Source organism: Panthera leo, chromosome C2, assembly GCF_018350215.1.
Source record: "Panthera leo isolate Ple1 chromosome C2, P.leo_Ple1_pat1.1, whole genome shotgun sequence".
Lineage (NCBI taxonomy): Eukaryota > Metazoa > Chordata > Mammalia > Carnivora > Felidae > Panthera > Panthera leo.
Genome location: NC_056687.1, coordinates 62,184,855 through 62,207,716, shown reverse-complemented (window position 1 = coordinate 62,207,716; position 22,862 = coordinate 62,184,855). Strand labels below are relative to the sequence as shown.

The 22,862-nt window shown below is 37.0% G+C and overlaps 1 protein-coding gene and 1 pseudogene across 2 annotated transcripts in view; both read left to right on the top strand.

The window, feature by feature from the left end:
• LOC122229870 (limbic system associated membrane protein) overlaps positions 1-22,862 on the top strand; it is a 651,082-nt gene that overhangs the window by 190,978 nt on the left and 437,242 nt on the right. The window lies entirely within an intron of this gene.
• Positions 1,134-1,765, top strand: LOC122230353 (annotated as a pseudogene).

Below are 22,862 nucleotides of genomic sequence, written 5' to 3'. Positions count from 1 at the left end.
GTTAAGGCTGGTTGTCTTTATGGCAGGGAGTGAAGAAGTAAGAGAATCACTGTCTTACATCTGAGGGTATTTGTTACCAAAAGAATCTTACATTCATTTACACACTTGACCAATAGGAGATAAACATATTCTTGCAAGCAACCCGATCACATTATTGCAAACCAACACCACCAGTATTTATGTGTACTGCTTTCTAAATAAAAAACTAGTTCCATGCACTTCACTATCATATTGGCTTCTAGTTGTGATAGGCAGAGAAGTAATCTATGAAAGCATTTATAAGCCTTAAAATAGGAAAACACATGTATAATTACAAGGAACAATGAACATGAGAAAGAGCTTCTGCAAAATTTTCCAGTTTTCATCTATGAATGAGAAAGTGTCAGGACTGAAAATGAACCAGTCTAAATTCTTCACCACTTGTGAGCAAAATATGGCTATTGAATACTGTCTTATGCTCATAGGACTATATTAGAACATAGAAGTCACTTTTTGTATGGGTGTTTTTAACTACTACCTATGACCGATGTATCATGAATAAGCAAAGATAAAGGTTTTTCAGTACAAACAAGTGATTGAGGCCTGTGCACTGTTGGCATGAGATCACTGACATTTTAAGGTTGTCATGTTATTGGATAGCTAAATGTATATTGTAAAAATTTATCAGTTAAATGTATAGCCACTGAGTAATTCTGCAGAATTGTAAATTTCTGTTGTTGTAATTACGAAACATGTTGAACAGTGTTAGAGCACCAAGGAACTGATATGTTGATATGTTTTGGTATTAAAAAAAAAAAAAGACAATTCTTGTGTAGGGTCAAGCCAAATCCAAAAGTGTACAGATTTGTTGAAGTGAGGGCAGAATGACTACATTTGTGTGTGGGATTTTTGTTTTTACTTTGTTTTAAATGTTTAGTTATTTTGAGAGAGAGAGAGAGAGAGCAGCGGAGGGACAGAGAGAGAGAGAGAGGGAGAGAGAGAATCCTAATCAGGCTCCACATTGTCAGCGCAGAGCCAGACATGGGGCTCAATCCCACAAACCATGAGATCATGTCCTGAGCTGAAAACAAGAGTCAGATGCTTAACCTACTGAGCCACCCAGGCACCCCTGTGTGTGGGTTTTTCTTTTTTTAATGAAATTGCTTCTCTCTGCTGGGAGCAGCTCTCCTGCCACAGTACCTCTTGTCCTGAAAATTTATACCTGCTCAGAGTTCATCTCCACCCGCTTCTTGGTCAGGAGTACCTGTCAATTGTTGAGCCTATCACTGTCTGCAGTGGTGCTAAAACAACCATAGACACCGACAGGTGACCAGCAGGTGAGAGTCTCAGCAGTGTGGCAGCCCTGTCCCCTGACATCACTTGTTCCTATCTGCAGCTTCCATTTCAAGGGAAGTTTCAAGGAACATCAATACAATAGCCAAGTTCGCTGGGGCTGGGACTGCCACAGGCAGACGTGGCTGGCACTGAGACTGAAATCGGTATTATGTTTGGGAGCTTCATCATTGGTTATACCAGGAACCCTTCTCTGAAGCAACAGCTCTTCTCCTACACCAGTCTGGACTTTGCCTTCTCAGAGGTCAGGGGGTTCTTTTGCTTGATAGTGGCCTTTCTCATCCTCTGCTGTGTGGAGTCATATCCCTCTTCCATACATAGGTCTTTCTCCTGTGTTTTGTCTGCCCTGTTATGTTCCTTTTCCTCTAATTCCTCAGACAGCCTTGGGAATGTGATTGGCTCAGGGTTTGACAGAAGGAAGACAAACAAGTAGTATATTAGTAAGATTTTTTAAAAAATTGATGGAAAGTATCATTCCAATAATTTTCAAGAGTGTTACACATAAACCATTTGCTAAGAAAGTGCAAATTTGTGCATAATGTGTGTCTCTTTCATTTTCCATTTGAGCAGTCACTTCGCATTATTGTACATGCACAAAGTGATCACTCTAGAAGCATATGCTTACCTGAAAGTAACAACTCTTTTTTTTTTAAATTTTTTTAAACATTTATTTATTTTTGAGACAGAGAGACAGAGCATGAGCAGGGGAGGGTCAGAGAGAGAGGGAGACACAGAATCCGAAACAGGCTCCAGGCTCTGAGCTGTCAGCCCAGAGCCCGATGCGGGGCTTGAACTCATGGACCACAAGATCATGACCTGAGCCGAAGTCCGACGCCCAACCGACTGAGCCACCCAGGTGCCCCATAACAACTCTGTTTTTAATGTTAGGCAGGTGTGTTCACCTTCCGGAGGCAGAGTTAATATGTAATGGTATTATTTTCCTATTGGTGATTTTTGCTTCCTTAATTCAAACCATGTACCTAGGTATTACTTAGAATATGATACATTTCAATAAAACAGTGCCATCACCTAAGTATAGTACAAGTTTTTTTAACATTGCTTTGTGTAGAATTCTGTTAAATTTTAGTAAAAAGGAAAACCTTCACAAAATTTGTCCCTGACACTCTGTTGAGTACTTTAAAGATTAAGGTTTTCAAATATACTAATCTTTAAAATGGAAAAGATTCTTAATTGAAAAAAAAATAAAAGAATGGTGTAAACCTTCCATAGTAACTAAGTTATTGTTAATGCTCAGCTAAGAAAAGGTATTTTAAAAGCTACTGAAAATTCAAAGGAGAAATATACAAATGATAAGAAAGATTATAATGAGGGTTGGAAAACAATTTTGGAGAAGATAGATTTATCCTTAGATTACTCATTAATTTTGTAGAAAGGCAGCTGTATTTAATTTCATTTAGGAGGACATAGAATTGCACATTTCTTCATTCTTTTATGAGAATGAGATTAAGGACAAGAAAACAAGCTACAATCAAAGAATCAGTCAAAAGCAAAGTGGGTGACAATTAGGGTCAATGAGAATCAGCTTTGATTCCTCCCATTTTACCTGATAATTGTCAGGTTATTAATTTTATAGTGCTAATTAATATTACTTATACTTAATGAGGCACTGCAAAATTCTGAGCCATTAAGGAAAGTCAAAGTATGTTTCTGTGTTTACTGAGGAAGCAAAGGAATACTTTAAAAAAATCAATAAAATACTTGGAACAAAAAAACCCAGGATAAATAACCTTCACTTACATCACATTCATTGATGTAACTAATATTTATGGAGTACCTACTATGTATCAGAAATTCAAGGTAATGAGGTTACAGTGACAATAAGCAAAACCAAGTGTCCCTAGAGATCATGGAACTTAAATTCAAACGATCAGAAAAATTACATTGCTCGTTATAATTCTCAACCAGATGTGTAAGCTGATTCTATGTTATGTTTTGTTATTGGTTTTGTTTATTTTGTAATTAAGAGAAAATATTTAGAAAAAATCTATAATTTTATATGGGATATGCAATAACAGCATTATTTTATATAATCTAATTTTGTTACATAAAATAGTCATACTGTACTACTCTTTGAGTACTTAAAATTGAATTATGTGTGACTACTTAACGTATTATCCAAAGTTCATTGGAAAGCATAAAAGATAGAGTGAAAAGAAAAATGAGGACCAAGAAAACAAAAAGAAAGATTGAGCTTCTGTTCTGAACTAAATGTTTGTGTCCTCCTCAAATTTATTAGTTGTGATCCTAACCCTCAATGCAATGGTATTATTAGGAGGTGGGAACTTTATGAGATGATGAGGTCATGAGGCTGGAGCCCTCTTGAATGGAATTAGTTTTCTTATAAAAGAGACCTTGGAGAGCTTTCTTGCCCCTTCTGTCATATGAGGACACAGTGAGAAGATGGCCATCTTTGAACCAGGAAGCAGGCTCTTATCAGACACTATATCTGCTGTTGCCTTGATCTTAGACTTTCCTTCCTCTAGAAGTATGAGAAACAAATGGTTGTTGTTTAATCCACCTGATCTGTTGTCTTTTGTAATAGCAGCTCAGACTGAGACAGTGTTCGTGACAGACGGATGCTTTATATACTGTCTTTTTAGGGCCCATTTCTCCTTCTTCTCCCAAGTTTCGGAGGGATAGAGTATATGTGCATAGATTGGATCTACTACAGTTGTAAATGTGTACCAATTTGTTTAGTCTGCAGAAGTTCCCTGTAATTCTAGTGCTTGGTTCTCTGCTGCAGGGGATATGAGAAAACATGCCTCTGAAACTGAAGGGCAAAGTCTGGCCTCCCATCCTAAGTTTAGAACTTAGGACCTACATACCAAGTATGCCTTCTTGGAAGAGCACAACTTCACTCTGGAAACTATGCCCTGGGCTTTGCTCAAAGGGGTCTCGCCAGTGGGATTCAGAAACAGATGGCCAAAAGCATGGGTCCTCCAGATGTGGAAGAGCAGGCAAGAAGTGCTTGCTGCATCTGAGTGTCTTAGTACAAGCAATTGAAAAAAGGTAAAATGTTTCCTGCCATTGAAGAACAGTCATTTGTGCCACGCATAAAACGTGGCCCAATGGGTGTCAGGATCTTCTGTGTCAGATTCGTTTTTTCTTTCCTTCCTCCTCACCTGGACTGGAAAAAGTGAGGGCACGAAATTGGTTGAATTACTCTGCTTCATAAGAGAATGAGGTGATGAGGACACAGGACAGAGAAGAAAGAAAGGATCAAGCTTAGAAGAAGTGGATAAATTATATGAGAGATTTAGGTAAAGTCAAATATTTTGAACAGCCCTTACATACTAACCTGTGTAGGTATCTTATATACAATTATAGATGAAGGCCTATCATCTATTAATCATGTTATCAGTGTACTGTTCTATTATTCCCTCCAACCAATTCTTCAACTTCACTCAAGCTGTAAATCACACTATCAAAAATTAAAGATGGAAAACACCTGTGAGGTCATAGCTTATCCCTTGTCTTGAGCAGTGTAAGGAAAACCAACATTTTCCTCAGGATTTTGTAAAATGATTTTGTAGCTCCCCACGCTGGTGTGCACAAAGGTCTACCCAAATGCACATGCCTTGCAGGTTGGGTTTGCACAGAGACAGGTTTTAAATGCACTAGGGGAAAGCAGCTCTTGCTAAATGTTTTATAACGTGTCAAGAAACCTTTATCGAACATTTAATCCAAAACCTGGCTTTGAACCAGGGAGGCATACAATTCTGTAATTAATTTTTTTTTACCTTCTTTTGCTAATCGCTGATAAAAAGCTTAATTCTATTAACAACTCGACTTGACAAATTGCACTGCTCAACAGAAGCGTTTAGAAATTAATTATGCATTTTATTGCATTAGGTTGGATAAACAGGGAAGCACCAGGAAGAAAAAGGAAAACTGGGAGAGAAGGAAAATGGTCACAATATAAATAATTCATTGGTGTCTGACTATTTCCATTATGACTCAATGTGTCATTTAAAATATAAAATAAACACACCCCCTTCCTGAATGGCACCTCCTGTTTAAGTATGGTTTCACCTCTAGACCACATTAATAATACAGGTTTCTTCTACTTTTTCTTGAAAGCATATATTTTTTAACCCCTAAAGCCCAAGCTGATTTGGATCCCTAAAGGGACTTCTCATCTAGTTGTCATGGAAGCTCAATCCTTCCCCTTAGATCCTTCACCCTCTAGTGTTAGGAATCTCAGAGCATGGCCTTCAGAGATTTAACTAAGAGTAGCAAATCCTAACAGTAAGTGTACTGTTGTAGCACCAAAGTATTAAAACCTAGGAGAAAGATTAAGTTGGCTTCCACTTCACTTCTCTAGTTAAGGCTAAGTGCTCAAGCAGTCAAAAGACCATATGCAATTTTTATGGCTCTCTTTGTCTATAAATATACATGTTTCAAAGTGGCTGTTGAAAGAGATTTCTGGCAAGGATCAAGTTCTAGCATCTGGACTTCTAAACTGTGTATGCTCCAACCAAAGACTTTTACCCTGTAGCAAACTTGTCAGTAAATTCATGTTTAAAGCATTATACTCTTTCTCTCTGATATAGTCTTTTGCATCTCTCTGGCCAATCTTCCTTTTCTTAACTTGTGAGCTAAAATATAATTATGCTTTTAGATTTTCTTATAACCTTGGATGCACTCAATTGTTCTTTTTTTTTTTCATTTTAGTTTCATAATTGTTATATCAGTACATAACCATGTTACTGAAATTAATATCACCATCAATGATGATGGGCATGTCAGGAGAAGGAACTGTTCTTTGAAATGAGATGCAAGTGTAGATACAATGTCATGTCACACAGAGCACAGGTGCTTTCCTGATGTCCAGCTTCAGTAAATGGTAAAGAGCCCCCATCCAATCTGAAGAATGATGAGAATCAATTTCTTATCAGAAATCCTCTCCAGGGAAACAGCAGAGAGATTGAGAGATTGGCCAACACCCAGAACAAAAGTGACTATTCTTGGCAAATTTGTAAGTTTTTAACCAGGGAGGTTTGTGGAAAAATACATTATGGGAAGATTTTTGGGTTCTGGGAAATTTCCTGGAAATAGTTCCAATCGTTTGAGTTTTTCCAAAAACATTGAAACTAACATGTTCAACCCCTAAACAGATTGTAGTAAGAGTTTTTATAAAGCCATAGTTTTGTATAAAGCCCCATGCTAGCTTTTTCTAGTTCTGGTTAAGTAATGGCACTCTCTTCAAGTCTGAGTCCCAGCAGGATCTGTCTAGGATATCACTGAAATAAGAAGGTGTAATAGAGGAACTGATTTTGTCTATTCATGAGAGGCAGAAATGGAGTAAACCAGGCTACAAGTCATCTTTATCATGACATGTTGGGGCCCCTTCTTTTAATTTCTGTCTGTTTTTAAAAGTCTATTCCCTTCTTGGTCCGTCCACATTATGCCATTTTCCTTTTCTGTAAAGGAGGTAGGTACTGGTGAGTGAAATCTGTATGAATCTATTTGTTGCATAATTTAATATAAGAACTGTCAAATCCCGATACAATTTATGGACAGACTTCTAGCTATAAAATGGATACAGAGACTTTCATCCTCAACAGATAAGTTTATTCCTTCTTCTCTGTGTTAGATGGTAAAGGGATTTTGGATACTATGAGATATATCACAGTCCTTGTCCTTAAGGAATATTCCATATATGTATAAAGTATATTAACAGAGAAACTCTTCTAGGGGTTATTATATTAAATGTTCCCAATGAAGGATGTGTACAGTCAGTGCTGCTGGACTTTAGAGGATTTGGTCCCATTGTGGAACTCTAGGGAAAGGCAGGAATTGGAAGAAGCATATGGTGTTTAAATTGGGAAGAACTTGATGATCTGAAAATCAGTATGTACTTAGAAAATGTTATGATTCTCAGAAAATGAGAATGATCTTGCTGGGCTTTTTTGAGAAGGAAGAGTTGTCACTGTGACCCTTACAGCTGCTTGAAGCCTATCACTAATTTGGTGTCTTGACATTGTCCCCCACTCTTAAATTTCAAATTCTGTTGGTTTTATCCATTTTATTTTTCCACTATAAAACTTTGAGTTCACTGAAGCACTGCAGCTGCTAATATCCAATGTACAAATAACAAATCTCCATCCTTCTGAGAGGAATCTACATAAGTCTTCCTGCAGACTAGCTTCAACTATGTGAACAACAAAGAGAAATCTTAAGGTTTATTACATTTAATGTTATCTCATGCTCTCTTTTCCCCTTGCCTTTGCAGTCTTATTGTGGTTTGCTGTGAATTGTCATTTGCAAAGATATGTGAAAGATAGAAGACAAATACTAGTAATAAAAACATGCTTTATGTATTACATATATGCAATGTTCTAGAAAAATGTGTTTCTCCATGGAGTATAGCTGATGTTTACAACCACCACAGAAAACTCTTTGTTTAGAAATTGGATCTTCCTACTGGAAAATACCACCTCCCATTTTTTGTCTTTCCATGGATGACATCTGATTACTGAAAATCATGTTATATGGCTGGTTGGTATGTGCAGATGGTGAAGGGTATTTTATTTCTGTATTTATTCAATTTTGAAAATGTATCCGTTTTTTAGATTCCTTTGCAATAGTAACATATCAAGACAATCCCTAGCTCTCTCTTTAGGAAGAAAGAGTAGTCAAAGAGTGAGGCCATGTGCTATGCTCCAGAGACCTGATAATTCTCCAAATCTGGAATAGCTCTGGGACTACTGATTTAGCTCAAGATCATATTGATCAAAAAACTCTAGAAAGGGATAGACTTACTCAATATTTGGTGTTTTGTTTTTGTTTTTGTTTTCCCATTGGTCAGGGCATCGTAGACCAAAGAGGCCTCAATCTTTGATTGGGACTTATGTCTCCAAGTCAAACTGGAATCATCTCCTAATTCTTAATGATGGGTGTAATGGAATTGGCCTTCCTGGAGGTTGGTGCAAATCAGAAAGATCCCTTAAAGTTAACTTTAGGGTCACATTTGTGAGGACAACTGAAACGATAAAAATTACAGAAATGGTAGTGTTGTATGCCTAAGTAGATATTTATTGCAGTAAGTTTTCCTTGAATTATTCACATTCATAATGCTAAAATGTTTTATTCTCATAGGAAAATCCAAGATAGTTATTAAAAAATGTGTATCTACATAGAGTCACAGGGACTCATGATTACAAGTACCTTTAGATATTTTTCAAATGAACCAACCACCTACTCCCCCTAGCTATGACCTCTGGTTTTTGCCACAAAATAGTGAGGAAAGCAGCATGGAAAACCACTAACAGTGATGAAATTCTCTAATTACTCCAAAGACTGGATAAGAATCTTCATCTTGCAGGTCACAAGCTACCTAAAGCCAATTTCCTTATGGCTAACTTTTAAATGGGTGATTTGAAAAGTCTCATTTTTTCAGTATTGAATTCATGGGGGTTTCTTGGTGTGAGACTACTGGATTCTTTCTCTCCCTAGCATATTCAAATTGTTGCCAATGGAGGCAGAACAGTGACAACTGCCATAGCCTTCTAAGTGTGTACTATTTGGTATGTCCTTCACATTTGACTCTTGGTGCTTATAGACTGGGTGTGTATTTGTAGCCACATGGCACAGGATTGGCTGTGGTTATAAGGGCTCCCCAAATTCCCCTGTGTTTCAAGAACAATGAATGTTAATGTTGTTCCTAGCCAGGAGTGAGAGGAGCAGAGACACTCCTAACAAGAGCTGACACAAGGAGAAATACTGGCTTTCTGTCTCTCTTGTATGTTAAACAATTCATGAGGTTTGGGGTTGAGTGAGACATTTAATAAACATTGGCCGCTTGGGCTGCCTACCACCTGTGATTTGTCACTATTGGTCAAATGTGTGAGAAGCAGAATGAGTTTTTCAGCTTTGAGGCTTAACAAATAATGCTTTTTACCATCCATTTGTTTTGAGGACACAACATGATTCAAGTGATAAACACTGAATTTTGATATCTCTAAAAAGGTAAGACTTCTGCATGTGAAATTAAGATGAAGTTAAGGTATTTGCAAATTGAAATATTTTATAGAATCTTAGCACTGGAACTGTTTTTAGATGTCATTCAACCTAAGCTCCTATCCCATTACAGGAATCCCTCCTGAGAAATGGATCAGCTATCCATTCTTGCTTTAATACTTTGCTTTGCCTGGTTTAGTTTCTTTAAAGGATCTGCCCTCTACAGTCTTTTTTTTTTTTTAATTTTTTTACTCTTTATTTTTGAGAGAGACAGACAGAGTGCAAGTAGGGGAGGGGCAGAGATAGAGGGAGACAAAGAATCCGAAATAGGCTACAGGCTCTGAGCTGTCGGTACAGAGCCCGATGTGGGGCATGAACCCACAAACTGTGAGATCATGACCTGAGCTGAAGTCAGATACTTAACCTACTGAGCCACCCAAGCACCCCTGCCCTGTAGAGTCTTAAGATGAAAGGAGTGACCCACTAGACTTGAACTATCTTCCCTCACCTGCCTGCATATGTATTTGTGACTCCTCTTTTGCTAATGAATTCACCTTCTTTCAGTGTGATTAACCTTATGGGTAAAGCACCTGCTGGGTGGTTGTGGCCCGCATGACCGGCTTCTGTTCTAAAGGTTTTCTTGGTATTAAGGTTCTTACTGCCTCTTTCCTATCTCTACCTTTTGTACTAACCATGCCATCTGCAAAATATTAACACTATGCTTTGTGGTTGAATTAGTAATGTTAGATTCTAGAGCTTATGAAATTCTAATGAAGATTTCATCAGAAAAATCATGAGTCAAATAGAGGCTGAAGTTAGATGTTTCTACCTTAAATTAACAATAACATGTTACACTAATTTATTTTTTCAGGGACATGGTTTATAAAAACACAAACTGTGGGGTGCCTGGGTGACTCAGTCAATTAAGCATCCGAATTTGGCTTAGGTCATGATCTCTAGGTTCATGGGTTCGAGCCCCTTGTCAGGATCTGTGCTGACAGCTCAGAGCCTGGAGCCTGCTTCTGATTCTGTGTCTCCCTCTCTTTCTGCCCCTGCCCTGCTCACGCTCTGTCTCTCTCTGTCTCTCAAAAATAAATAAATGTGAAAAAAATAAAAATAAATAAAAATAAAAAAAATTTATAAAATAAAAAAAATGTAAAAAAAACAACACAAACTGTTGCTTGGGGTCACTTGTCTTTATAAGGGGGCAGTATGTCCTAGCAAGTAGGGGTCTGAACACAAGGGAACAAGACGAAGGTGGGCACATGGACAGCTAACCTTGTGTCCCTTGGAGGAATCCCACCTAAAGGATGATCCGTTTATCAACTCTCTGCTTCCATATTTCATTCCACCTGTAAGAAGGACGTGGGCACATGGGAAACAATGGATTCCTTTTCCTTCTCTTTCCTTTTATAGCTTTCCTTTTTTTCCCCTTTTTATTCATCACAGTTTTGAGCATCTGAAAGAGGAGGTAGAAAATAGCTGTTCTACTGTTGGTAATAATTTATGTTTAATTTGTTTTTTAAAGGGTTTTTTTTTGTGGGGGGAAGGGCAGATAAAGGGAGAGAGAGAACCCCAAGCAGACTCCACACTGTCAGCACACATCAAGTCAGGCTTGATCCCATGAACTGTGAGATCATGACCTGAGCTGAAATCGAGAGTTGGACGCTTAACTGACTAAGCCATCCAGGCGCTCCTATTTACGTTTAATTTGTATACAGATATGGGTTTCTTGAATATTTGTTTTTGTAAGGATGAATTGAAAAATGAATGGAAGTCAGGGTGAAGGCAACAGCTCTTTAATAAGGCAAGGGTTACCAAATGCATAGCCAATAGTAGTGTGATTTTTTTTTTTTTTTTTTAGATTAGATAACAAGTTCTAGAAACTCCTGACAATCTAGATTTGACAGTGTGTCTCAGGCTGTAAAGAAGATATCTTCTCACTTGAATTAAGTATTTATAGGGAAAATATCAATACCATCTTTTTTTAAAATGTTTTAATTTTTGAGTGAGAGAGACAGAGTGTAAGTGGGGGAAATGCAGAGAGAGAGAGGGAAACACAGAATCTGAAGCAGGCTCCAGGTTCTGAGGTGTCAGCACACAGCCTGATGCAGGGCTCAAACTCACGGACCACGAGATCATGACCTGAGGCAGAAATCAGACACTCAACCAACTGAGCCACCCAGGTGAATACTGTCTTTAAACTAAAATTAGCTAGGTAATAGAATATGGGTGTTATTGTCAAGCACTCTGCTATTCATTTTATTGAATTTGAGTCTGTTTGGCACAGATCATTGTTCTGGGGCAAAAAAAAAAAAAAGGCATAGGATTCAGAAGATCTGGGTTTTTCTTTGGCACTGATACCAAATAACTGAGAGATTCAGGGCAAGTCAGTCAGTTATTTCTCTGGATCTCAGTCCCCTTATGTATAAAATGGGGTTCATAGTAATGTTTGTTTTAGGGTTCAAGGGAGGCTTTAAGGAGATAATGCACTTGGAAGTACTTTGTAAATTATAAATGATGATTTTAGTAGTTTTATTGTTGACAGTATGATATTGTCACTGGTGAAACTGTAACAATAATATGCTATAAAGGAGTATTGTTTATAACTTTGCCTAAGTATTATCTAAAGGGGCTTGCTAGAGCAGTATTTTCGGGGACTTTCCTGGGTGTGCAGTTCCCAAAAGACTAGATATTAAAGCATCTTCTCTAGTTTCCACAATCTGAGAACCACTGGCTCCCAGGATTAAGCAGACAACTTTTCCAGGCACCAAGGCAAAAAGAATATCAGACAAAGGGACTAGATGACTTACTAATCCTGAAATCAGGGGATATATATTATTCTGGACACACCTTAGATCGACATATACCCTGACTCTCACTATTTCAATAGTGTTAATAAACTTTAGTGCATTTGAAAGTCTCTTATCATGGGGATTGTATCAGTTTGAAGAACAAATGCCAGTGTTTCACACATAAGTGCATATAGACATGTGGATGTCCTCATATCTAACATGTATGCACAGGCATCTTTGGCCTGGCATCTTGCTCAAGAAACCACAATGAGGCACGAGCAGGGTAGGGTAGAGAGCTCAAGACCAAAAGGGTCCAAAGGAGCTGACCTGAAAATTGAGCAGTTTGGACACAACATAGAAGATAGCCCCATTTGCCTGACTTTTTGCCAAGATAAGGTAATATTTGCAGGATGCAGGATGAACTAAATGGTTTATTCTGTCCCAGAGGTCGTGTCTAAACATCATAGCTGCTTGGAATGCCCCATTCTCCTTTTCTAGCTGTCAAAATCCCATTCATCTTTCAAAGCAAGCTCTGGAATTTAAAATGATATTTCCTTTCTGGAGTCATTTCTAACTTACTCCAGAAGGCAGGTCTACATCCTTGCTTCGAAGTAAATTAGTTACATGTGCATCAGTCTTTTCTTCCATTATTTGAACTTCTAGAGGTAGGACATCTGTCTGCTTTATTTTTGTATCTCTAGAACCAAGCATTACCTGGAACAGAATTTAGTAACTGTCACTACCCAGGTGATTAATAGTTTCAGTTTTAAAGAATATGTCCTTGAGAATATGTCCTCAAGGTCACGACTCTTCTGTTACCCTCCTGTGATTTTTCCTCTATAGCTTGTGGACTCAAACCCACCACCATCCTCTATGGTTCTCTAGGTGGACACATGATATTTAATTACCATTTGAGAGAAGTAATAAGTGATTATATTAATCCTCTCAGATGAGTCAATTTGTCCAGGCAAAGGTTCCTATTGGCTGATTTTCATTATCGCTTTATGTTTAATTACATATTTCACCTGTATTTTAAGTAGTCAAAGACTAGAGAAAGACCTCAATTGCTAAAGTCTCTTATGGATTACATATTTGATTCAAGGCCACAATCCAGCTTGATATTCCCTCCTGCTTTCTACAGAAACTCTTCTCTGAGTGTTACCATAAGCTTACCCTAGTCCTAAAACTTCTTCTTTACCAAAATGTTATTATATACATTGCTCCCTCAATTTCTCCAGTAATACCTCCAAATATCTCCATAATTTTATTTTTCTATATCATATTTGAAGGTTTTTTCTTCTCAAATCAGCAACAAATATCTTGACCTGTTAACTTCCTTACATACTTATTCAACCTGTGTCCTAGGGTCTTAGAGGATAACACTGATGTCATAAAATGATGGTTTTATTTATCAACTAAGAAACTGTGTGACAGATACATATCTAAAACATCTAGGAAGTCTGAAATATATATAGAAAGGTCTTTGTCTGATACAATAAGTTAGTGAGCTTCCTATCACTGATTATGGACAAACAGAAACTAGCTTAAATACAGAGGTAGGGAAATTACAGGAGCAATTTAATATTAGATAATGGTCACTCCCAAATTTATAATTGGCTCAACTTTCACATCACTTTGTTGAGATTAGAGTTCCATGACCTTACTTCTGTATCGTACTGACAATGATATATAAGCCTTGCATGAATTAATACCACATGTTTCTATATATCTTCCCAGCTTGCTTTCTAATTACATGTCCATTTTCTGACCATGTATTTATTCATGAGAAGATAACCATAGTCACCAAAAAAATGAGGATAGAAAAGCTAATATGAGGCTTGTTGATTTCAGATGTTCTGAAATGAACATCACCCCCATACCTATTCTACCTCTGCCCTAATATCACCACTACCAGGACATTTGCAAAGTAGGAGACAACCTGTCCTGTGGCTATTTTGGTGTTTCCAGGATTGTCCTCCCATTTTTCACTTACTGATTCTCCCTTCCCACACCCTACTGTATGCATCTCTTTGGATGTGACATAGGGGGAACACATCCCCTCCCCTCTCCTGCCCTGAGGTGCTTGTGGAACTCAGAAAATGATGTGCGGTTGGGTTGTTTATCACCACGCTGAAAAACGGAAGGATGGCATCGCTACAGGAGCAGATGGCACTGCACGCTTGGCATCATTTTCTCAGACAAACCAGGACTAGGGCTGCGAATACTGGCATTTGCCTGCTATAGTCATTCATATCAAAACATAACAATGAAAATAAGGTACTTTTGCAGGAAAGGTTTTAAAGATTTTTTTCCCAGAGATTTAAAATTGTATGTGTTTAAGCATCTTAGGCTCCTGTTGTATGCATACAACATGTTTGCCCTCCTAACATTCTTTTATCAAGTGAAATTTTGTATATGAAGGTTTTTTCTTTTTGTATTTATCTTTCTATGTATTCCCCTAAATGTACTTAGGCAGCGATATATCAGAAAATTGCATTTAAGCTTGTAGAGTGTGTTTGGAAAGTCGAAATAAAAATGGTAGTATAAAGAATAAGAATGTGTTTTAATTCTGGAAACTAGTAAATGTGTACAAGAAGATTTTTATTTGTGAAGGAATCATTAATCTTTGGTTTAGACAACTCAAATTAAGGTTCTACTACCTATTGACTGAGTGATTTTAAGCAAATCTAACCTTTTGATGTACAGGTTTTTCTCAGTGGGAAAGGAAACAGTTTTGACTGGACGATTGCTAAGATTTCTTCTAATTTTCTTTGATTTGATGTTTCTATGAGAATTAATGAAACAGTAATACAGACTACCTACCTTTTCGTGTGTGTGTGTGTGTGTGTGTGTGTGTGTGTTCCTTTGTTTTTTCTTTCCTCCTCCTCCTCCTCTTCCTTTTTCTCCTTATGAAGCATGGAAAGTATGCATTTCATTTATGAAGTATAGTCCACATTTTTCCCTGTGTTCCTTCTCTCTTCCCTTAGAATCAGTACTTTTTGCCTCCATTATGATTTCCTTTGAGAAAATAGAAAACTCCAAGAAAATGGCTATAGTCTCTCATGTGTTTGAATTAACAAATATATGTATTCATCCATTCAGCAAATTCCATTGCAGGCAGGTGTTAGGCTTTAGGAATACAGTGATGGTTAAGATATGTTCCCTGCCTTACAGGAATTGGCAGTCCAGCGGGAGGCATACTACCTACATATATACATAGTGCGATGTAGTAAGTGCCAAAGTAAAACACAAGAGACAAAACCGATTTTGTTAAGATATGGGAAAAATGTCTCAGAAGGGGTTACACTGGGTTTTAGAGGAATTATTATGATGGAAAAGGAAAAAACAAACACTTTATGCAGAAGGAGCAGTATATATTGGAACAAAGAGTCTGATATATTTGGAGAAAAGTAAGAAATTATATACACCTTGAAACAGGGTATAGATGAAAAAGGTAAGAATCAAAGGCTGAGAAGAAACTTCGGGCCAGATTTTGAAGGGCTTTGTTTTCCTAAGACGTTTGTATTTGACCTTATAAGGAAATAAGAAAACAGCAGAGTGTTTTTTTTTTTTTTAAATTGAAAGAAAACTGACATACAATATTGTATTAGTTTCAGGTGTACAAGACAGTGATTCAATATTTGCACAAAATGGTCACCATCATAAGTCTAGTTACCATCTGTTACCATATAAAGTTGTTAGAATATTACTGACTGCATTCCCTATGCTATACATTGCATCCAATGTCTTATTTGTTCTATAGCTAGAAGATTGTATCGCTTAATCCACTTCATTTATTTCATCTATCTGCCGACTCTCTTCCCCTCTGGCAATCATCAGTTTGTGCTCTGTATCTGGAAGTCTGTTTCTGTTTTGTTTTGTTTTGTTTGTTTTGTTTTGTTTTAGATTCCATATACAAATGTTCATATGGTATTTTCTTTATCTGTCTGACTTGTTTCACTTCCTGTGATAGCTTTTAGGTCCGTCCCTGTTGTCACACATGGCAAGCTCTTACTCTTTTTATGGCTGAATAACATTCCACTGTATATATACAATATCCTCTTTATCCATTGAGCTATCAATGGACATTTAGGTTGCTGCCACATCTAAGCAATTGTAAATAATATTGCAATGGACATAGGGTCTTTTCAAGTTAGTATTTTTATTTTCTTTGGTTAAATACCTAGAAGTGGAACTTCTGGATCATAGGGCAGTTCTATTTTTAATTTTTTGAGGTACCTCCACACTGTTTTGCATAATGGCTGTACCAATTTACATTCCCTTCAGTAGTGTCCAAGGGCTCCCCTTTCTCTATATCCTGGCAAACACCTGTTATTTCTTGTCTTTTTTGATAATAGCCATTCTGACAGGTGTGAGGTGATATCTTATTGTAGTTTTGATTTGCATTTCCCTGATAATTAGTTAGTATCTTTTAATGTGTCTGTTGGCCATTTGTATGTCTTCTTTGAAAAAAATGTCTTCATTTCTTCTGCCCATTTTTTTTTTTTTAATTTTTTTTTTTCAACGTTTTTTATTTATTTTTGGGACAGAGAGAGACAGAGCATGAACGGGGGAGGGGCAGAGAGAGAGGGAGACACAGAATCGGAAACAGGCTCCAGGCTCCGAGCCATCACCCCAGAGCCTGACGCGGGGCTCGAACTCACGGACCGCGAGATCGTGACCTGGCTGAAGTCGGACGCTTACCCGACTGAGCCACCCAGGCGCCCCTCTTCTGCCCATTTTTAATTTGGTTATTTTTTGGTTTTTGGTGCTGAGTTGTATAAATTCTTTTAGATAAATATTTTGGATATTAACTCCTTATAAGATATATTGTTTGCAAATCTTTTCCCATTTGGTGGGTTGTCTTTTTGCTTTGTTAGTGGTTTACTTTGCGGTAGAAAACCGTTTTTATTTAGGTGCAGTCCCAATGGGTTAATATTGCTTTTGTTCCTCTTGCCAAAGGGTAGCTGTTTTAAGTTAGTGTGGTTAGGTAAGTCTTACTGAGGCAAAGAGGATAAAATGACAGCAAAAGTCTAGATACACAAAGATTAGTAGGAGGAAGAATATTCTACACCCAGGGATGGATTCTTGTTCTGGAATTTAAATACACTAGAATTAAGCAAGCAGAGGATGTTTGGAAGAGAAGGTAAAGACATGTTAGGTATGAGTACATGGATTTGCTTGGTAGGAAGTCGAATATGTATCTGGCTATATGATAAGATTAGATCAATGGAAATAAATTTGGGAATAAATAAATTTAAAGGGCATTTGAAGTTATGATTGTGGTTGAGAAAGGGATAAAGTAACACATTGCCAAGAAGACCCTAACTTATACAAATGCCAAAGGAGTCGAGAGAAGGTTTGCTAAGACCCAGGGTGGCATAGTTCTCCAGTGATAAGGGGCAGAGTACTGCCTCTACAATACGGATTAAGTAAAGGTCAATAGACACACAAGTGTTAACGTAGTAGGAAGGGAAATTGAGGAAGATGTAACCTAGATCTTGTTTTGATTGTACTTGGGATGTGGACTTTAAAGCAGAGTGGTAAAAGTTTATGGAATCTACCATAAGGAGCACATAAGAGAACTTACTGAGTACAAATAAAAATTTGCCAAACAGCATAGAATACTCTGCTGAAATTAGACTACCCTATTCTGTTCCTTCTGCCACTTACCAGATTTATAATACAGAAACAAATTTCATAATTGTTAGTTTTCAGACCATTTATGATAGACTAAGTATGATATTTTTAAAATGTTTGTTTGTTTTTGTGTTTGTTTAGAGAGGAGTGGAGGGACAGAGAGAGAGAGAGAGAGAGAGAGAGAGAGATTCCCAAGCAGGCTCCGTGCTGTCAGCACAGAGCCTGATGCATGGTTCGATCACACGAACCATGAGATCATGACCTGAGCTGCAATCAGGAGTTGGATGCTTAGCCAACTGAGCCACCCAGGCACACTTAAATATGACCTTTAAATAAAAAATTACTTGCCGTAAATTTTATTTTCATTTACTCCTCCTTATCTTATTACTACGTTCCTGTATACATTTGGTTTGCTAGCAGCAAATGGTTTATGAAAAAAAAGTTGCAACTGTTCAGAAATTGTATATTTTCCTATTCCTGATTCTCCCCAAATTGTATGGATACAGAGGGAAAATTTTGTGTAGAAGCATAGGAGTTCTTCAACCCTCACTGTTTCAGAGCTCAACTTTAAAACATGCATTGAATAGTTTAGATTTTTGGAACTTAGAAATTTCAGAATAGTCCAGATTTTAGGTCTCCTATGGGTATTTGAATTATCTTTTGACTTAGGTATTGACAATTTGCTAACATATAGGAGATGAAAAATGAAAAAAAAAAAAAAAAAGAAGAATCTATTTCCTTTCTATGCTAAAGAGCTAGACTGTCCTGGACCTATAGCAGTTGCTTCTTGGATCCAGTCCTCAAACTGCTCTACTCCTGTCTTTGTAGCAGGAGTCTGACCTCCAAAGGTTTTTTTTTGGTTCCAAGGCTCTCCTGTTCTGCTGATCCTCTTGCTGGTCTCTGACATTAGCAGGCATGGTGGGAAACTGGAGAGCAGTAGAAAGAAAACAGCTAGAGTATTTCTCTTTCTCTTTTCCAGTTGGTATCTTGGACAGGCTACTGACTTTCTTTTGTGACTCCAGATCCTCAGGACTGACCTTCATAGTTCCAGTTTTTGCTCCTGGATTCAAGCACTACCACTTCCTCTGTCTCTACTAGAAGGAAGGAGTAGCCCTCTGCTGCTGCTAATCACTTTTGGGCCTCAGTGTCACCTGATTGGTTTCTCATTCTCTTCCATCATCTGTTTATCAAGTTCCTATATTTATTTCCTTTCCTTTTAAAGGCTCATAGAAGGTTGTGTTTTTTGCTTATACCTTTACTAACACAGTAAAATTAGGAGCTTACTCCAGGGCAAGAGATCCTGATATTTTAATTCATAATGGAAAAGAATTCAATAATTATCTGAAGGGTTTTTTTTTTTAACTGTGATGCAGAACAGAGCAAAATGCTTAAAATATCCCTTAGAAACCAAATCTTAATGGATTTTTTTAATGTTAAAATTCAAGTTAGATAGGTTGAACATGTTTAGGCTGCAAGGATCAGTACATAAAGAAAGCATATTTATAAGTAAAACCAAACCCTTGGAACAAAAAATGCAATAAGAGAAAAAAGTATTTGGGAAAACAGGTTAGAAATAATAATGGGGCAGCAGAGAAAAAGGAAAAAAAAGTCCAAAAGACAGAAGGAAAAGTAGGAAACCAGAGGATCTGAAGAAAAGAAAAAGACAGTTTTTTATGGAAGAACAGAGATGAAGCTGACACAGAACATGCCCACACGGATGCTGTCCCACTTCTTCTGGATCACCGGGCCTGCCTAGATTATCCAAGAAGCTTTTTAATTTCAGCTCATGACCAGCCCTTTCCTTCCCCTACCATCAACCTGCTAATGCTTTTCTAATAATTACCATTTTTGAAACTATTTTGGCTGTTAAAAATGTTTCTTTTTAATAAGCTGATTAAAAGAGGCTGCTTATTAGCATAAGCTCTTTGCCGTTCAGCCCTCTTCCTAATTAAAAGCACTCATCTGTGGAGACCTCGATTTTTCCCTTCTTTCTGTGATGAGTTTTTGGATATTTTTCACTGGAAATTTGCTTTATTTTACTTTTCTTTCTTTTGGTAGTTTTCTGCTCCTGTATTCCACAGAGATAGAAGCTACTGAACAAAATAACACAGGGGAGGCAATGTGCAGTATGAATATCTGAGAGAGTACTGAAGACACAGCTAATGCAGTTGAGTCTAAAGAGAAAGTCCTGCTTTTACGGTGGTTTTATAGTTGTGTCAAATGTCCAAGATCATGAGTTGTCAAAAGTGATTCGTAATGGTGAAGGGTGACGATTCCAAATCTGCTATTGTTTGCAAAAGATTGTATCCCCAATATCAATAGATGTGCCCTTGGAAACTTGCTTCTTGCATAGTGATAGTGTTGAGAGTATATATTTGTAAGCTTCCTCATGATAACCCTAGAACATGGGGATATTCAATGGATGATTTTCACTGATTATGGATGCATCCACCCCTCAGACATGGTCCTTCAATATGTGATTCGGGAACGTGGAAAGTGATTAGACCCCAAATGGTGTGATTGGTGTCAGAATTTTATATATGTTTATGAGAAGAAGTTTTTAATATACAGAAAAGTGCATTTAAAAACCGCCTTGATAAAGAATAAATGAACAGAATGGGTGGTCTGTAAGAAACATGGAACAAAGGTAATGAAAGAGAAAAATGTGTATGTCTGCGAGTTGTTGAAGGAAGCAAACTTTCTGTATTAATGACATAGGATTTCTTGTTCACTTGGCATGGCATATTATTTAATGCTTACCACTGTTTGTTTTATGGACCCTCTTGAGAATCTGATGAAACAGTTGCCTTCTCATTCCCAAAAAGCAAACATTTGCATACAAATACACTCTTATTTTTTTGCTACAGCTTGAGTTTCACAGATGCCTTAAAGCCCAAGAGTCCATGTATATGAGTTGAGAATATTTGATGTAACTTCTGTAATTGGCGCTGCTAGCTATATAGGTCATTTTCCAGTTTGGCTTTACCCTATCTCATCCTCATCAAGTGAACTTCTAATTTCAAGTTTCGTTCTTCTATAATGTTTTCTGTAGGGGAGAGATTGTGCCAACTAGATCTAGTATAAATGTTTTCCTTTACTTGGCAGACATATTCATCAATAAAAATTAATAGCTTAGCATTATTGCTTAATACACATTCTTTTAAAACCTTGCTTCTGTGGATTGTCCCTCTGAACCTTTTTAACTTCTGTCTGAGTGACAACGTTTTCCTTTGATGCTCAAAAAGCAGCAGATCCAGGTCCAATGATGTAGTTTTCTCAATAAAAGCTTATAGAAGAACTTATGGAATTTTATGTGTTTTATGGAAACTCCAAGAGAAGTGGCCTCCACATATCTTATAAGTCGCATCCATGAGAAGTATTGTTTAGGCCAATCAAACATTCATATCATGAATATCTTCTTTGTAAAGGGAAGATTAAAGGATATTTGTTTTTGTAAAGCTTCATGACTTGTTCTCAGAACCACACTTCCTTATAATAGCCATTAATTACATAATTTGAGGATATTTTGTATAGTATGAAGATTTTGCAAAAACATGAAGAAATAATCCCATCAACTTAATTGATGTATATTACCACACTGATTCTAAAGTTTATATGAAGAAACAAATGGTCCTAGAATAGCCAATACACTATTGAAGGAGAAGAACAGATTTGGAGTACTGACACTGCTCAGCTTCAAAACTTACTGTGAAGCTACAGTAATCAAAACAATGTGATATTGGCAAAAGAATAGACAAATAGATCAATGGAACAGAGTGGAAGTAGACCCACATAAATAAAGTCAACTGATCTTTGAGGGGCAAGTCAATACAATGAAAAAAGTCCTTTCAACAAAAGGTGATGGATCAACTGGATATCCACATGCAAAAAAAAAAAAAAAAAAAAAAAAAAGAATCTATCTACAGACCTTACATCCTTCACAAAAATTAACTCAAAATGGATCATGGATCTAAGTGTAAAATGCAAACTATAAAACTCCTGGAAAATAGTGTAGTAGAAAACCTAGATAGACTTGGATATGGTGATGCCTTTTTACTCAAACGACACAATCTATGAAAGAAATAATTGATAATTAGAATTTAAAACTTAAAAAAAAATGAAAAACTTCTGCTTTGCCAAACATAATGCAAAGATACTTAGAAGATACGCCACATACTGGGAGAAAATATTTGCAAAAGGCACTTCTCATAAAGGACTTTTATCCTTCTATACAAAGAACTCTTAAAACCCAAGTATAATAAAACAGACAAACCAATTAAACAATGGGCCAAAGACCTTAATATATACTTCACCAAAGAAGATGTACAGTTGGCAAATAAATATATAAAAGATGCTCCACACCATAAGTCATCAGAGAAATTCAAATTAAAACAATGATATACCAATACACCCCTATTAGAATGGCCAAAGTCCAGAATGTGGACAACACCAAATGCTGCCATGGATGTGGAGTAACTTTTTGACAGTTTGGCACTTTCTTACAAAACTAAAAATAAGATCTAGTTATTGCACTCTTTGATATTTACCCAAAGGACTTGAAAACTCATTCCCACTAAAAACCCACACACAGATTTATAGCAACTTTCTCCATAATTGTCACAATTTGGAAATGACGAAGAAAAGTGAATGGATAAATAAACTGTGGTACATCCAGACAGTGTAATAATTTTCAGTGCTAAAAAGAATTTATCTATCAAGCCACAGAAAGACTTGAAGGAAACTTAAATTCACATTGCTAAGTGAAAGAAGCCAATCTGAGCAGGGTACATACTATATGATTCCAGCTATGACACTCTAGAAAAGGCAACACTATAGGGGCAATAAAAAAGACCAGTGGTTATCAGAGGACAATGGGGAAATGAATAGGCAGAGAACAGAAGATGTTTAGGGCAGTACAAATACTCTGTATGTTAATATAATAATGATGGATACATGTCATCATACATTTGTCCCAGACTATAGAAAGCATAACACCAAGCAAGGACTCTAAGGTAAAGTATGAACATTCAATGATTATAATATGTCACTGTCGATTCATCCTTGGTTAAAAAAAGTTCCATCCTAGTGAGTGATGTTGATAATGGAGGAGGC